The sequence below is a fragment of the Emydura macquarii genome, unplaced genomic scaffold, assembly GCF_026122565.2.
Source record: "Emydura macquarii macquarii isolate MOO-44397 ecotype Brisbane River unplaced genomic scaffold, CSIRO-AGI_Emac_v2 contig_1039, whole genome shotgun sequence".
In the NCBI taxonomy this organism is placed as follows: Eukaryota; Metazoa; Chordata; order Testudines; family Chelidae; genus Emydura; species Emydura macquarii.
The window spans coordinates 763656-778579 of NW_027131176.1; the positions used below are offsets into that span (position 1 = coordinate 763656).

The following is a 14924-nucleotide window of genomic DNA, read 5'->3' on the forward strand; positions in this document are numbered from 1 at the left end:
GAATCAGGCCAGAATTCTCAGCACCTTGAAAGATCAAGCCCTAAGGATCCTATCAGTATGTTTGAAATGGACCACAATGTTCATGTAGGAGGATGCTCAAAGGGAGAATTCTGCAGTGCCATCGCTCACTTTACAAGTGATGTAGTTGCATCAAAATATTATCATAGGGAGAGGATCATGGAAGAATCTTGATGTCATAAGATGGGAAACTCGATCGAGCTAATTATTCCATTACAATTTAATTATCTCTTGTTCAAATCCCTCTACATTGATGATCTCTGAGATTAAAGACAATAAAACTTGCCAGAGCAAATGTATAAAGGGACATTTGTTTAGCATTATTATTTAAGTGATGAGACTTGTGTCTGTAACAATATGTTGGCTACTCAGCTCACTGAAACGAAAGAGATTACCTTTCTGAACAAATGCTATATACAGGGGGTGAAATCCTGACCCCATTTAAGTCAATTCAAGGTTTGCCATTGACTTCAGGATGCTCAGTCTTTCACTCCAGATACCTTACTGGCACCAGAAGTTTTATTCTCACAGACGTACTACAGTACATTATGTGGCCAGTGCTCAAGAGGCTGTCTTTCTTCTGTGAATGAAGGAGTCAGGTGTCTGGAGCACAACAAACTCTAAATAATCCAAGATAAATATTGTCTCAGCTCCACACAGCTAAAAGCTCATTTGTGTAAAGCATACAAACAGATAGTTTTTCCTCTCTCATACTGCTGCTGTCTAGCAGAGTGAATTGAACTTCATCAGACGTGCTACATTTTTCCTAATTCGAATAAATGTAGTTTTGTCAAAGGTGTTGATCAATTGACTCATATTAATTTTGGTCCAGTCCTGACTGATCCCTTTACTATGCTGGGCTATGGTCTTATCTTGCATTAATGAAAGCTGTTACTAATTACCAAAGGTTGAAGCAATAAACTCTTGATTATTTGGCTCCTCCCTATAAGATTACAGAGAATGAAGTTTGGACCAGAGCAAAATTCCTTTCAAGCTTTGAGATCTGATTGGTTCTGGGTACTGCAGCTGGTAACAGCTAAAAATAGTCATGGTATAAAACCTAAGAGACCAGGGAAACTGAGAAAGCATTCCTTTCTGGGAGGCCAACAAGGAAGGATATGAAGTGTTTCACAGGTTTCACACACGATTGACCACATTGTTCTGGTTAATTTCCAGTCAGCATTTACCCTTCAGATAAATGTATGTATTCCCTGGACTGGCTGACTCATGAGAGGAATGACCCAATCATATTTTTTTTCAAAATAAATGTAGGGAAACACAGCCAGATTTTCAAAGCAGGTGGTGACAAGTTGACCTGTGACCATTTGTGTGAAACTGCCTGCAAAATATCTGCAGTTTCATGTGCAAGGCAGTGTTTGCATGAACCAGTCAGGTAATTGTATGTGCAAACTGGGAGCCTGTCTTGCCAATCAGGCCACAACTGTGCAACCGCTAAACCTTCAGAGTGCATGAGTGTACCTCAGGGTACATCTGCACTGCAGCTTCCCAGCTCAGGTAGACAGACACCTGCTAGCAATGTAGGTGGGGGTAACACAAGTGATGGTGTGGGCTAGCCACCTGAGTATGTACCAGGGCGTCTGAGTGAGTTTATATTCAGGCAGCTAGCCTGAGCTGCTGCCCAAGCGATCCCTTATTACACAGCAATTTTTAGCTTGCTAGCTCAAGCAGAGCTAGTGTGTGTTTCTGCTCAATCTGGAAAGCATGCTCCCAGCTGCAGTGTAGACAAACCCTAAATGCCTTCTCTATGTACAGTACAGGCAGTGTGGTCTTTTGGATTAGATGTTGCACTGGGATTCAGGAGATCTGTTGTATTCTTGGCTGTGCCACTGACCCTGGGCAAGTTACTTCCCCTCCATATGTCTCTCTCTGTCCCCTTCCAGCCTTTATCTGTCGTTTTAGACTGTAAGCTCTCTGGGGGCAGAAAGTATAGCTATGTACTTTATTCAGTACCTAGCACAATAGGGCTTGATTTTGGTTGGGCCTGTAGGCACTACCACAATATAGATAATCATCACACATAAAAAACTACATTGAAAGAACACTATTAAGATTGCAAAGTCAAACACTCAAGTGTTAGGGAATGCAAGAATTAAGGTTGCCTGTCTAAGCATATTGAAGTCAGGAGGACAGCAAGAGTGCAGAGACATTCTGGAAGAATGAACATCTGATGAGAAAGGACTTAAATCTGAAGACTAAATTCTGATTCTTAAAAACTGCCATTTGGGCTGTGTTAAATTACAGCTGTGAGACACAGACATTCAAACAATTGATAATAAAGAAACCACAATCATTTGAATTATCGTGTTATAGAAGAATTCTGAAAATGTCATGGCCATGTAACCAATGGCAAAGTACTGGAGATGAGTGGAACTCAGCAACCGCCAGCCAGAGATCTTATGAAACGAAATATTTGATTTGCAGGGTACATTTTTAAGAGGTTCAGTGGGTGATGCATGTTTACGGGCACTGGAAGGAAACGTTGATGGCAGAAGAACATGAGGCAGAAAAAGAAGATCTTGGATTGACAATGTGATGTCCTGGGTGGATCAAAAGGACTATTCATCCATGAAGAGATTAGCAGACCATCATATGGAACAAAGCAACCATGGTTGTAAACCTCCAGCAATGGAGATGCCACATAAGAAGTATAAGCTTATTTCATTCCCCTTGTACATATTCATTATGATAGCCTTTAATTACATGATCACTTACTATTTTTTCCATAGGATCCCGTCTCATTCCATGCACAAGTTGGACCTGCTCTGAGAATAAACCATGGTTGTGTAGGGAAGGGAGGTTCTGGCTGTAGTACCCCTTCCTCATTTGTTATAGAAGTTGGAAGGTGTGTAGTGAATTAGGCAATGGATTGCAGAAAGGAGGGTCTCATTGTTAAAGCAGATGAATCCTTCTCATCCCAGTCCTAGTCTCCCCCTCTGGATTTGCTGTCTGAGTCTCAATCTCTCCCTGCCCTCCTAATCACTGTCTTTCTTTCTCCCCTACCATATGTGGTCCCAGTCTCCTTGCTCAGCCATTCCTACTTCCCTACATCTCAGATCCTCATCTAAGATGTCCTTGTCTTCCTCTTTGGGCTCCTCTTCTGACCTCATTCTTCTCTCTACTCCTCATCAGTTACTTGTCCTAGTTTCCTCCCTTCTTGTCCCAATGTCTTTTCCCAGCCAATCCCAGATCTCCATCTCCCCTCCCTGTTCCCCGCACATTGGTTCCTAGACCCAGGCTTTTTGTCCAGCCAGTCCTAGTCTCCCCTTCTCCCACTCCTCTCAGCTGCTCATCCAATCTCAATGTTCTTCATCCAGCCAACAGACTCTCAGTCCATCTCCACTTTCTTCAGTGGCTTCCAGTCTCTTGCCCAACCATTCCTTTCCTTCCAGTCCCAGCCTTAGCCTCCCTGGCTCCCAGGCCCAGTTTCCCTCTCCCTCAAATCCTGCTCTAGTCCCAGTCTCACCACACTTTTCATCCCAATCTACTCCTTTCCCTCCCAAGGCTGGTTTTTGTCCCCTTGGCCTTTCAATCAGACAGCTTCCTCCTCCGCAAGAAGGACAGGCTGCCTGCCCGCAGTTCCAGTGCCCAGCCCCTGGCCCAAGGCAGCTGGGAGCAGCAATTACAATGAAAGCCCAGCTTTGTCCCTGTAGTCGTGGACTGGATTTTACTCAGTCACTTGGTGGGGGCAGCGCATGCACACTTCGGTTACTGTGGAAGAACTGTGAGGAAGCATGCTCTGTGAGGACAGAATCTTTGAAGCTTTTAGCTACTAAAATCAAAGACGTCTCTAGTGAACAACTGTAAACTTTGATGGTTTTTTTTTTTTTTTTTGAAAGGCTCAGAGCTTGGCCAGATAGGGGCAGCAAAAGGCACATCCCTGACACAAAGGCCCCACCCTTGCCAAATCGCAAGTCCCTGCTCCAAATCATGGGGGCATTAGATCTTTGCAAAGAAAAGATCACCATAATCTTTTAATGTGGGCAAACCAATGTATTTCCTCCCAGCCTCATTCTGGGAAACAGCTGAACCATTCTGGCTGAAATTTTCCCAAAAAATTCAGCCTGAGGCACATACCCAGCATAGAAAATTTTAGCTAAATAGTTAATGTTTGGGTAAGGTATAAGCAACTGAAAACAGAGTCTTATAATGGAAAATGTCAGCAACCTTAGGTTTCTGCCAGCCCCACCTATAATAAATTATTACCTTTCAAACTGATACCAGGCACTCTGAATCCTCCTCCTGTGTTGGTGATTTTTTATAGCAGTGTGAAAGGAATTTGTGTGGTCAGATTGCCTTTCAGTAAAGCTATAACATTGTAATTGCATTTCATTGTTTAGAATAGCAATAATATCTTGCAAGGCTGATCGTGTTGATATGAAGTTGTCTTCAGTTTTTATTTGACATATACTTAGTTCTCTGAGAAGATCACTTATCACTGCTCTGTCAGTTTTGCCTTCATAAAAGAATTGCTTAATCTTTTAAGTATTTTTTTTAAGTTTAGAAATCTTTTAAATCAAATTTAATTTTTGTGAAAGACACTGGACTGATCAGCCTGGGGATCGAAGATCTCTTTTTATACGCAGAAGAGGCTCTCCATGAGCAGCAGTCAGGAAGTTCTCATGCAGTGTTTCAAACAATGGGTATGTCTACGCTGCGGCTAGGAGCAAGCCTCCCAGCCCAAGTAGACAAACTCATAATAGCAGGGCCAGAGCTAGTGAGCTAAAAAAGCAGTGTGAATGTTGTGGCTTGGGTAGCTTCTCAAGCCCTCCTGCCCCCTCTCAGCACCACAACATTCACTCTGCTGTTTTTAGAAGCTTAACTCAAGCCCCACAATCACAAGTTTGTCTACCTGGGCTGAGAGGCTGGCTCCCAGCTGCAGTGTAGACAGACCCTCTGTGACTCCTTCCAATTCTGGAAATAGGCATAAGAGACTAAGTCAGTCATCACGGTCTATTCAATCATTAGCTTTCCTTCTGTGAATGTCAACTCTTTTGAGGGTATGATATGGATTCCTTGGATGCAAGATACCACCAACTTATTTCACATAGCCCCCTAAATAGCTGTCAGATAATATTAATAGTGATTAACATACTGAACTTATTTAGCATCAGTTACTACATAGCCTGGGCTGAATTTGAACTGGTAACTTCAAGGTAAAGGACTGGGTAGCCTATTGTTGTAGGCAATGTAGTTCTAGCCCTGTGGGTCCCAGGATACTAGAGAGATGATGTGGTTGCGGTAATATCTTTTGTTGGACCAACGTCTGTTGATGAGAGAGACAAGCTTTCAAACCACACAGAACTCTTCTTCAGATTCTGTGTAGCTTGAAAGCTTCTCTGTCTCACCAGCAGACGTTGGTCCAATAAAAGATATTACTTCCCCCATCTTGTCCCTCTGTATCCTATTAGCATTCTCCTAAGTCATCTGGCCCTCCTGCCACAACTTAGTCAGTTCTATGTAGAGTCCTGTCAGTCACTCACAACTGAGTAAGGATGGTGAGATTGGAAAGATGCCAGTCTGTTTTGATAAAGTGTTGGTTATCAATAATGTGTGAAATTGTTGTCCGGGATTTGTCAGTATCCAGGGGCCTATGTCCTCCCTTGTTCAAGTGATCTCCTGCATGCACTACAGAATATCTTTCTGACACGAGGAAGGGAGGGAAGATTTTCATGTTAGAAAGGGAAAAATTACATGTGACAATTGGCACACACAGTTTTCCTTTATTTTAAGGGGGGCATAGTACTTGGGCTGGCTCTTTGCACAAGGGTAAATTTCACCTTTAGGGTAAGTCATCACTTTAAGGTTGACCCAGGCTTTTACTTGAGTGTTGCCCCTATCCTGAATCCCATTTATACACTAACCTGTCTCATCTGAGTTAACTGGTGCTTTCAATCTGAGCAAATTGGCTTGTCTCGGATTATAGGCATCTGCTTTCACTCAGATTGTTAACTAACTCATGATGCAGTTAAGATGCAGGCAATATCATTTGAATGTTGCTAGTCCTCCAATTCCTTTCCCCAGTTCCCCTGTGTGCCCAGGATAGACAAGTTCTCCTACAATTCACTGGGAAAGAATCACAGAGCACTTCATCTTACTGCAGCACAAAGAACCACCAGCCATATCCTCAGAAGTCCCAGCACCACACATGTTCAGCATCAGTAAAGACACATCAGGTATGGCTTGTTGTGTGGTGGCAGACACCAAGGCTAGGCTAAGCTGGTGTGCAGACCCAGGTGCTGATCACCCATGTTAACTCTGCAGTGAAGACACACCAAGCAAGGAACAACTAAAAGTACAGCCAAATCAGCTTGAAATGCTTCAAGATGCAAAACCTTTGAATTGCAGACAAATGATACATTTGTCTGATAATCGCTTGAGATGATCCCCTAAGAAAAATGGCCTAATTACACTGGCAAACTTTACGGAAACTTTAGCACAAAAGTATCAAGGAGTAGGATTAAAAATGAATGAGGGCAGAGCTCTACAGAGTTCAGAAGAGTCATGCAGCTCTCTGAAAGGCTGGGGTCAGTAGGTTGCATGTTATTCATTTAGACAAGGTATATGACATTGCCAGTATGATGCCAGCCAGGCTACAAGTTATGAAGAGGTCAAACTTCATTAGCATAATGGGACAATTCAAGGTGTTAAAATCTCCTGTTTCATTGGTTAATTTAAACACATGGATTTAGTGTCAGAATCCCAAATCTATGGGTGTTGGCTTGAGTGAGGACTGGCTACAAACTGAGTTGGAACCTTAGCTTTTGGCCCCTAGAACTGATGAAAGTCTGGGTAGAGAAAGTCATGCCCAGGGGCCTCTGGGCACTATGGTAATACAAATATTTCATAAATAATAATGATCTGATGACCATAAAAAGGTTTTGGTCTGGCATAAATATGTTGATTAGGGGAGACTTTTTTGTTTTTGTTTTTGTTTTTGTTTTGTTTTGTTTTATTGGTTATAGTTACAGTCTTAATGCCTACTGTGGATGCAGTTGTAAGTGTATAAAAGTGCCTTATACCATGGCTCATTATACCATGGCTCATTCCCTTCCTATGAATTAATAAGCTTTACCAGTATAAAGCACCTTTATACCAGTATAACCACACTGGAGGGGTAATGGAGTTGTATTGCTTTAACTACATAACTAGTATAGAACATATTCGGTGTGTAGGCAAAATCTTAAAATCTTAGATCCCACATTCTTAAAGTCAGAGGAATTACAGCAACAGAAATTTGGCCCTAGATGTGACTAAGTCAAACAATTTAGTTTTATGACAAAAAGAGGAAAACTGATTGCTTTGTACTATAGAGGAGTATTTGATAATACTACATGAAAATGGCTAAGAATAAGACCACGTTGAGTGAGGCTGGTATTGCATTCCTTCTTAGCATTTAGATTGTATTTATTTAGCAGAGGAAGAAGAATGGCTATTTCATCTTCTCATGCCTAAGGCTGAAATCAAATTGTTCACGTGACTCGCTAAAATATGCCCTTGGTTTCCTCCCTTCATCAGTTGAATTTGTGTAATTTTTTTTTTCACTGATGCAATATCACTTTTCTAAAACATTCACAGAGTTTGACACTTGATTTCCTTTCTCCTTTTGGAAAGTTTTCTTAGCTGCAACTTGGTTTTTAATTGAGATGCCAGCTTTGTAATAATAATAAAAGGAAGAGAACACTGCCCTCTAGAAGCTACTCTGTTGAACATAAGCAAGAAAGGGAGTAGTTTAGTGAATGCATATTACTTGTTCCTGCTGCATTGGAAGCAAGATGCAGGCATTGGCAGCTCTTTCCTAGAAAAACATCACTTTCCAATTCTTAACTAAAGAAAGCCAGTTTGACTAAATAATCCTGGTAAAAAAACAAACAAACAAAACCTTAAAAGCTTTCAAGGATCTTAATCTAAAAGAATATATTTTTTTAAATAGGGTTATTTGAAAAAATGAATTTTGGTTTACATTTTTGGGCTTGTAAATGTCTGTTGATGGGTTTGTTCCTCAGCTATCGCGATCAATGTAAGGATAAGATGAATAATTTTGTGGTTTTTTCGTAATGCTTTCAACATTAGCAAACAATTTCACATGTTTTCTGAGTGCCACAGGGCTGTGATCATCCAGATATAACAATCTGAACATGAGTTTTGTCAAAATCTATCCTTAATGGAATTCCACTGTACAAGGAGCAGCAATGTAATTTTCTGCTCAAGATTACCCTATTTTAATGTTATTTTATAGCGAAGTCCTACACTGCACCCATGTGAAAACAAACATTATCACATATAATATAAATCTAACTTTGGGCAAAACGCTTATGGTTCCAAATTCTGCGGTCCTTATGTGATGCCCACCATTCTGGCCAACAGCTGGGATTGACTCCAAGAACACCAGAGCTAAAACCATATGGTTTGACAGCTTGATATATAGAGCCAGCCTCTGTAGCTGGTGGCTGTAACAGAATCTCTTCCTCTCTGATTTTGACACAGAGGATAACATGTAGGAGGTTGACTAGGCAGTTACATACTTCCACAGTGTAGATTGTGCCATTTAGACACAACCCAGAGGGATTGGCAGTAGAGAAGCTTGCCACCATGTGGGTACTGGAGAGCATAGAATCATAGAATATTAGAGTTGGAAGGGACCTCAGGAGGTCATCTAGTCCAACCCCCTGCTCAAAGCAGGACTAACCTCAGCTACATCATCCCAGCCAGGGCTTTGTCAAGCCTCAGCTTAAAAACCTCTAAGGATGGAGATTCCACCACCTCCCTAGGTAACCCATTCCAGTGCTACACCACCCTCCTAGTAAAAAACTTTTTCCTAATGTCCAACCTAGACCTCCCCAACTGCAACTTGAGACCATTGCTCCTTGTTCTGTCATCCAGCCCCATCCTCCCTGGAACCCCCTTTCAGGTAGTTAAAGGCTGCTATCAAATCCCCCCTCATTCTTCTCTTCTGCAGACTAAACAAGCCTAGTTCCCTCAGCCTCTCCTCATAAGTCCTGTGCTCCAGCCCCCTAATCATTTTTGTTGCCCTCCGCTGGACTCTCTCCAACTTGTCCACATCCTTTTTGTAGTGGGGGGCCCAAAACTGGACACAATATTCTAAATGCGGCCTCACCAATGCCGAATAGAGGGGAATAATCACTTCCTGTGACCTGCTGGCAATGCCCCTCCTAATGCAGCCCAATATGCTATTAGCCTTCTTGACAACCAGGGCACACTGCTGACTCATATCCAGCTTTTTATCCACTGTTACACCCAGGTCCTTTTCTGCAGAGCTGCTGCCCAGCTCGTCGGTCCCCAGTCTATAGCTGTGCATGGGATTCTTCCTTCCTAAGTGGAGGACTCTGCACTTTTCTTTGTTGAACCTCATGAGATTTCTTTTGGCCCAATCCTCCAGTTTGTTTAGGTCCTTCTGTATCCTATCCCTGCCTTGCAGGGTATCTACCACTCCCCCCAGCTTAGTGTCATCTGCAAACTTGCTGAGGGTGCAATCTACCCCATCCTCCAGATCATTAATCCATCCCTCAGGGATGGAAAATGCCTTCTGGAGTGCCCAGAGCCACACAGTCGACTCATTTGTGTGGTGCCTCTTATTCCTCACTGTGCCCTAGCTACAGCATAAGGTGAAGGGGAGTGGCAGAGCCACAGGTTGCCTTTTCCTCTCCTCATCCTGCCCTGCCCTCTTTGGGGCACCATGAATCTCTAGCAGAACTAGGAAAGAGCAACCTCGGTGTCCTTCCCTGTCGCATATGTGCTGTAATTCTACCTGGCCCTTCTGTGGGACAAGCTTTTTACGTCCTGTCCCCTCCACCCCCACACACTGTGCAGGTGTGCAAGGCAGTGGCATACTGTGGGTCTCTGGCACCCAGGGGCCATACTTACATTGGCGCTCCTCTCCTCCCCCCCCGTCAGTGGCTGCGCCTCGTGGGGAGGGTGTGTGTGTGCGGGCCCATGTCCCACTCCCCCTCCCCCCCATCAGCAGCAGCGGTGTGTCCCGCTCTCCCCCACTTCAGCGGCAGCAGTGTCAGCGGCGGTATCCAGCGGGTAGAGGGTCTGCGGGCCCGTTTCCCGCTCTCCTCCCACTGTGGGGGTGGCGGGGGCTGCCCAATGGCGGGGAGGGGCGTGATGGGCTCTGGTCCTGTGGCTCCCTCTTTGCGCCGAGCGCAGGGGTGTAGGGGCCAGGAGTACACCCTTGCTGCCTGCGACAGGGGGCAAGGAGGGCCTGGCTGGCATCCCACCAAGCCGGCAGCCGGGGGCATGGCCTGCCTCACCCCTCCCTCAATACACCAGTGGTGCAAGGATCAGGCTGAATCCAGTCCCAGTTTGTAGCCAGTATTTGATGAGGCAAAGTCACTTTCAGTTCCATGAAAACTGAGCAAGGACCCCAGGATTTGATTTTGTGTATTTCCCCTGGATTAAATCATTCTGCTTGATTTCCCTTTTACTCAGGACTTCAGGATTCATCCCTCATGTATTAAATAGCAAAGCAAATAGCACACAGGGCTATTACAAGTAGCTAGAAATGTTTGAAAATTGGCCTGGGGGGAGGGGGTGGGTCTTTTCCAGCGGTTCTTTATTTCTTTGTGCCCTGAGCATGCATGGTGTTCGCTAGCTAATGAGGTAGTTGCTGATTAAGTGGATCACTTCTGAGTCGCAAGACAGAGTTGAGGTCTCTTGGATGAAACTCTGGCCCCAGATGAAGTCAATAGCAAAACCTCCACTGACTTCAGTGTGAGGTAAGATTTCACCCCTGGTATTGGACTGCAGGGGAAATGAGATTCAATGTGAAAAAGACGTCATTCTGTACTGAATTCCAGGAGAGGTAACCCAGGTTATGAAATTTGTAGTGTGCCCCACCCTCACAGAGCAAAATGATATTTGGCTGGGTACAAAGACCAGGTCAGCCCAATGAAATGCTTCTTTGCAAAGATCGCTCTGAGTAATTGTCATTCTGGGAGACAGCGTCACTCTGTAATTTTGTTCTTTATACTTGGCCTCCCAATGACCTGCTCAAAATGCATCTTTGCTTGAAAAAGGGACTTAGTTCAGGCCTATGAAAGCTGATAGCATGTTAAAACTCAAGCACAAAGCACAGAAAGCGCAATTCTTTCTGGAGTTGTCCTCGTGTTTTATTAATGGGGTCACATGATTGCATACTTCAAAAACCTCAAACTATAATGATCTGGCTTATGAAGACTTTGTAGAGCTGTACCTAATCTTGGTCTTGTGTGTAACGGAAAGCCTTTGTTACTTCTGACTTGAGAGAAAACAATAGGCCCAACTTAAAAACTTCTTTCTTTGCAGTAAATAAGTGTGCTAATTATTTAACAGTTATTAGATTATCTTTAATACATCTACAGAGGGAACACAGTCAGTTTGGGGTTTGTGCCCTGCTCCTCGAGAGCCTGCCCTGAGGTTGGCACCCATGTTTATGAGCCACTTCAGACAGCGTGACAGTGGACACTTTTGAAAGAAGAGAATCTTAACTGTAGGCACCTTTAGCTTCATTCTCATTAGGAACAATATGAAACGCTAGCCATTTTGAAAGAGGGTGGTTCTTTCTGCCATTCTCTGTACTAGAATATTCTTCATCAGCCCTTGAGGAGGAAAACGCTTTCAGTTGTGAAGAATAAGAAGGGGAAGGATTACCATCATTCTAAAAAATAAATTTTCAAATGTAGCCAATAAACAAGATTTCAATGCATTTTAACTATATGGGACGTATGATGGATCTGCACTATTAAGATAATTATTTTTGTCCCAAATTATCTGACACCACATGCTAAATTTCCTAAGGCCCATTTTAAGTCAAACTAATTAGCAGATTTACTGACAAATTCTTAGAAAATTCATTCTGAACTAAGTGAGTAAATTCTGTAATTTTGGGAAGGATGTGCTGTACTCTTCCCTCTCCCCTCCCCGCCCAACAAAGTGCAAAACTCCATTTTAATTATCCAAGTGCATAATAATATAGCACCTTTCATCCAGAGATCTCAAAGTGCTCTGTGACTGTTAATAAATGAACCCTAAGAGCTCTTCCCTGGATTTGGAAAATATTATTTTACCCATTTTCAGATGGTAAAACAGGCAGAGAGACTAAAGCCAACATTTTCCAAAGGATTCATTAACTTTTGGTAACTCAGCTGGGCACTCAAAAATGGAGCCAACCAAAATTAGTGAACACTTTTGAAATCTTTGGCTTCAGTGCTTGATTTGCTAATATGATGAGCATCAGTTGTCTCCTACTTGGTTCAGTGGAAGTTGTGGGTGCTCAGCACCTCTGAAACTCAGGCTATATGTAATGACTTGCCCAAGGTCACCCAATGAATCAACAGCAGAGCTAGAACATGGATCCACCAACCCTGGTCAAATCAGTAGAATATGCTCCCCAATTCCATTTGACTTTAGTGGTATATATACACTCATTATTTCATTTTATTCAAATCGTACCCTCCAAAGGAAGAATTTTGTGCTGAACCTCTAAGAGGTGGAGCACATAAATGCAGCCTGAAGAGAGGGGGCTAAAGAGCCTTAAACCCCCTTTCCACCAGAAAGCTACCTAAGTTATGGCATCCTGTCCCCACCTGCCACTGGAAATACCACAGCTGCACCCCATTGCTATCCCAAAACACCTACTTGCCGCTACCCCCCCATAGCAGAGCTTGAGGTGGGGTCCTTATAAGGCAACATAAGTTGCCTTGTGCAAAGCCTACACAAGCGGGAATTCTCTGCTGGCTGGTCTGACGCCCTAATGTCTCTTTTATGCTGCCACAGCGAGAGAAAATTCATCTCCAGATATCTGAAATGCATCTCACATTAAAACCACTGAAAAGAAATGGCTTGTGACAGTTCAAATCTATCATTGCTAATAAACTTCCTTTCAAGGCTAAGTAGCAAACTGTGTGTTACTTAGAAGCCAAGCTCATTTGGATATGGGACATTTAATTAAATGCCAGTGAACTAAAATATAAACATACCAAGCTGCAGAGTTATCTAAACTCAGCAATAAAGTGCCTATTGTTGACCAGTTTCTCTCTCCCTAGCGGCTTGATCCTGTGAGGTGCTGAATACCTCCCATGAGGTGCTGAATGCCCTCATCTCTCATTAGAGTTAGGGGGGAAAAGACACTCAGTTCCCTACAAGCGTTGCTCAGTCCCAAGCAGCATTGTGCCCTCATTCACGTAAACACTATGTTATCTTTCAAAATGGGCATGAAAGCTTGAACTAAGATAAACATTACAGGAAACACGAAGTAGACCAGAAGATATTAAAAGGTACTGGATAGTCTATTCATGCCATTTTTACTGGTTTGTTGTTGCATAAAACTGATGCATCGCTTATACCCTGTTGGAACCTTTTCTCCTGTGATGCTATTATTCCAGAAAAACAGATGTTTTGTGGTAATATACTGTGTTCTATAATTAGATTTCATCAACCAAGTAACAAATGTGAACTCCACAAGCACTATAACAGCCTTACCGTGGAGTCATAGATGGGCACTCCCCAGGGAACTCCGGTCTATTTTGCCAACCAGGCAGACAAGCTTGCTTTTGTGACAGATGGTCCCTTATATAAAAGATCACAACAATATTCAGGTTACTCCCAGTCCCAAAGGACCAATCACTTTCCTCAGGTCAATTGTACCACAGATCTCTCTAAGAAAAGAAATAAGTTATTTACACAGTTAAAGCAGGTAACGTACACTCACAAATGAATTACAGTCTTAGATCCCCCAAAATAATAGAAACTTGTATAATAAGCAAACTCCATGTGTCCTCTAGGGCTAACCTGGGCAAAAGAGCCAAATTATTTGCTTATGCTTAGTGATCCTTGCCCTTTTAGAGTCAAAGTAGCAAACAGAACCAAGTTTCTCTTGGTCAGGGATTTTTATTTCCTTCTCTCCAGGTCCCAAGCTGATGGGATGAGTTCATGCACAAGGAGTGCAATTAACAAAGTTTTTGTTCTTTTGATGGCTCATTTGGTTTCAAAGGTCTTCTCTCTGGGCAGGACCTAACATCTTCTGTAGGAAGCCAGCATTTGCATTAGAAAAGGCTTCTTTCCTATTTGACGAGGTATACAGTTATAGAGGTTTACAATGCAAACATTTGCTATTGCTTTATAACATGGAGTACAGATAAGTGAGACTAATACATATAGTATCCTACAAGCTATTCATAATGTCTAAACAACAAACTCATTCTTCATCTCTAATATCTGTGTTAACAATACTAACATATGTGCGGGGCAGACCGGTTTTCAGCTCTCAATTTTTCAGTGTTCAGAGAGGCCTGGGGCCTTGGCATGAGCTGGCACCTGGTCTGCCAGTGCCACAGCTACCACCTTCTCTTTCCAAAAACCATTTCATTAAGGGCAAAATTAACTCATTATTTGAGGTACTTAGGGAGACTAAATTTGCAGTAGAAGTAACAGATTATAATTCTGTAAATGAGAATATATTATTTATGGATGCACTTTACAAAAGTTATTTTAATCTATAATTGTCATACTGCAATTATTTGTATAATTATGCTGTGATTATGCTTTTGATGCATGTAATTACAATTAGTTCATGCAGCTGGAAATTTGACTGCATGCCTAAAAATAATTGCAATATAAAAGTTAATGCACCTGTATCCCCTCCTAGAAAATATAAATTTGAACCCAGAGGGGTAATTCTGTTATAGTTAACACCCAGACGTCATTGGAGGGAGTTAATGTTTATCATGAACACACATCACCAGGAATACCTTCATAAAATCTTAGTGTTTGATTATGTAAGAAGGGGCAGATGCATATTAGAAATGGAAAGTGAAATTGCTTTTTGTCAGTCTGTTGATGTGAATGTTCTGAGATGGCTAGGGTTGCTGTCAGTGAATTGTCAATAG

General features: G+C 42.6%; 1 protein-coding gene across 2 annotated transcripts in view; it reads left to right on the forward strand.

Moving 5' to 3' along the window:
• CLIC5 (chloride intracellular channel 5) overlaps nucleotides 1-14924 on the forward strand; it is a 98764-nt gene that overhangs the window by 12026 nt on the left and 71814 nt on the right. The window contains exon 1 of one of the 2 annotated variants that reach the window (XM_067544937.1): nucleotides 6080-6212. The exons of the other annotated variant lie outside the window; for it this stretch is intronic. The gene's annotated coding sequence lies outside the window, so the exon portion shown is untranslated. Of the gene's footprint in view, nucleotides 1-6079; nucleotides 6213-14924 lie in introns of those variants that run through there. 2 annotated transcript variants of the gene reach the window in all.